The following is a 3,509-nucleotide window of genomic DNA, read 5'->3' on the forward strand; positions in this document are numbered from 1 at the left end:
GTATGGCAGTGCTACATTTGTGGTCTGTGTATTTTATCATTTAGTTCCATATTCAGTCAGTACTACAGGCCTTTCTGGGTTTCAGGGCCTGTATTTTTTCCAATAGTTATTTTTCAAATTTTCCCAGAAAGTGTTTGAATCAATGGATTCCTCAATTTCATTGTTGGTGTCTGATGTGTTGTCCTTTCTTTACTCTGAGAGTCTGTATTATTTTAGGGTTGTCCAATACTGAAGGCACATATCCTGGTTGTCTGATTCTCTATGTTTTTGGTTGGATAGATTCCTACGTTTTTTTCTTATGGCATTGCAATCATAATCAAATCATTTTTCATAATTTGTCTTTTTTTTATTAGATAAGAATGCCAATTTGTATTTTTTTAAATTATGTTTTGTGCAGCCAAATGTACGCCTTCCTTATTGTGATGATATGTGTCGGCCAGAAAGTTGTCTAGGAGGGATTTAGTTTTTTGATTGCCAATTGCTTTCCACTGCGCCACTCGGGGGACCTTTCAATTGACTATGTACAGACCCAGCATTCCAGTCCCCTTGTAGCCTTCAATTGACTATGTACAGACCCAGCATTCCAGTCCCCTTGTAGCCTTCAATTGACTATGTACAGACCCAGCATTCCAGTCCCCTCGTAGCATTCCCCTGACTATGTACAGACCCAGCATTCCAGTCCCCTCGTAGCCTTCAATTGACTATGTACAGACCCAGCATTGCAGTCCCCTCGTAGCCTTCAATTGACTATGTACAGACCCAGCATTCCAGTCCCCTCGTAGCCTTCCATTGACTATGTACAGACCCAGCATTCCAGTCCCCTCGTAGCCTTCCATTGACTATGTATTGAAGGCTGATGTTTGTAGGTATGCGTTTGTCTCCCTTTATGCTAATGGTGTCTGGTTCTTCATCCCCTCCCCCCATTTGCCTTCAGAACAGCCTCAATTCGTCGGGGCATGGACTGTACAAGGTGTCGAAAGCGTTCCACAGGGATGCTGGCCCATGTTGACTCCAATGCGTTCCACAGGGATGCTGGCCCATGTTGACTCCAATGCGTTCCACAGGGATGCTGGCCCATGTTGACTCCAATGCGTTCCACAGGGATGCTGGCCCATGTTGACTCCAATGCGTTCCACAGGGATGCTGGCCCATGTTGACTCCAATGCGTTCCACAGGGATGCTGGCCCATGTTGACTCCAATGCGTTCCACAGGGATGCTGGCCCATGTTGACTCCAATGCGTTCCACAGTTGTCAAGTTGGCTGGATGTCCTTTGAGTGCAGTGGTGTTTATTCATGGATGCCAAGGGAAGCCAGGCTTCCCCAAATATTTGACCAATAAAGAAAACGTCTCTCTGTGTTTTCATACTTTTCCGTCAATTCGCAAGTGGCTGAATCTCACCGGAGAAATCATCAGAGTGAGGGAAACAGCGCCCCTCTGTTTCAGTATGTGTATCTGAAGCTGTCTGGACCAAAAGAGTATAACATGTTGCCGCCGTAGCATTTGATAGATTGATGCCAGCAAGCATTTGGACTCCCTAGATACAAAAATTATAAAAGTATTAACCAATCAGCGTTGAGCTGAGCTCAACTGTGGGTTTTCTTGGTGCAGCAAAATGCCCCCCAAGAGAGGCCAGTTTGGATTTGGCTTCAGACCAATCAAATCACTTACTTTGCAAAACAAAATCTTTAGAAAAACGTGTCTGTTTCTGGTCTGCTTGTGTTGATGTCCTGCAGTAGCTAGCTTGCTAAATTGGCCCTTTCCTAAGCCATGGATGGAGTTGGGGATTTTGACTTGCGGTTTTGACTTAATTCTCTGTACAGGCCAATGATTATGACGGCGATTCTGATCTAACCATAAATTAATATGTTGTGCCACTGGCCTGCGACAATTAAAGTTCAATATGTAACCTAGATTTAGCCTAGTAGGCTCACATTAACTAGCTAGCTAACTTAGCTGGTTCACTGTTGCCCATGCAAGGAAGTCAGGCTAGCAAGCATTTTAGCTAGGCCTACGACAACAAAAACGAAAAGTGTACTGTATGACAGGGCCACACACACACACACACACACACCGAAATCAGTCCCATGGACAGCCACATATTTAGCAACATTGATTGGACTAAATTGTTTTTGGTATTTTAAAGTTTGTTTTCAGTGTATTAAACTAAGCATATATAGCCTTGTTGATTTGATGATGTTTAACCTCTAAGGGATCGGTGTCCCGTATATGGGACGGTTGAGCTAACGTGCGCTAATTTGATTAGCATGACTGTTGTAAGTAACATCAAACTTTCCAGGACATAGACATGTCTTATATGGGCAGAAAGCATACATTCTTGTTAATCTAACTGCACTGTCCAATTTACAGTAGCTATTACAGTGAACAAAATACCATGCTATTGTTTGAGGAGAGTGCACAACAACAAAAAACTTATCACGGCAACTGGTTTGATACATTCACCTCTGAATGTAAATAATATACTTACATTCAGTAATCTTGCTCTGATTTGACATCCTAAGGGTCCCAGAGCTAAAATGTAGCATAGTTTTGTTTGATCAAATCCATTTTTATATTCAAATGTAGGAACTGGGTTTTACAGTTTGAACTCCTGCTGTCTCTGGCTCCACAACCACCCCGCCCGGCCATCTAGATGTGTGAAAGTTAGTGTATAAGCTAATGATCCATCATGTATGACATTCCTGGGAGTGTGTAAACTTACATTTTGTATTACCATATCATTTTTGTATGTTCTCTATAGTTATGTGCTTGACAATGTATCAATTGACCAATTCGGCACATTTGGGCAGACTTCATACAAAATAGCCCAGTATTGCAACACTTCACTGGATCAATCTGAAACTTTGCGCACACACTGCTACCATCTAGTGGCCAAACTCTAAATTGCGCCTAAACTGCAATATTATATTGTGGCCTTTCTCTTGCATTTCAAAGAAGATGGAACAAAACAATAAATAAAAAATGCATGTATTTTTGTTTGTATTATCTTTTACCAGATCTAATGTGTTATATTCTCCTACATTAATTTCACATTTCCACAAACTTCAAAGTGTTTCCTTTCAAATGGTATCAAGAATATGCATATTCTTGCTTCAGGTCCTGAGCTACAGGCAGTTAGATTTGGGTATGTCATTATGGGCTAAAATGGGGAAAAAAAGGGTCCGATCCTTAAGAGGTTACATTTTTAAGTTGAAATGGTGCTGGAATAGCGGAGGCAGTGCTCCTGTTGTCTTTGTGCTGACTTGTGGTAACTCCGTGGTTCTAAATCAGTAGTTGTTTAGTAAACTGTCGAATACATTAAACTTGCTTGACCATGGTTGCTTGATCATGCTGTTTGTATGCAATATTTGCTTTGTCGACTTCCCCGGACAAATGTTGCTCTCCAGTTTTGTGATGAAACAAACGTGTGTGTAGTTGAATTTATTCCGCCACTGTGTGACTGTTGTCTTTTTGTTGTCACGGCCTTATTGTATATCACAGTGTCGTATG

The sequence above is a fragment of the Coregonus clupeaformis genome, chromosome 21 (genome assembly GCF_020615455.1).
Source record: "Coregonus clupeaformis isolate EN_2021a chromosome 21, ASM2061545v1, whole genome shotgun sequence".
Lineage (NCBI taxonomy): Eukaryota > Metazoa > Chordata > Actinopteri > Salmoniformes > Salmonidae > Coregonus > Coregonus clupeaformis.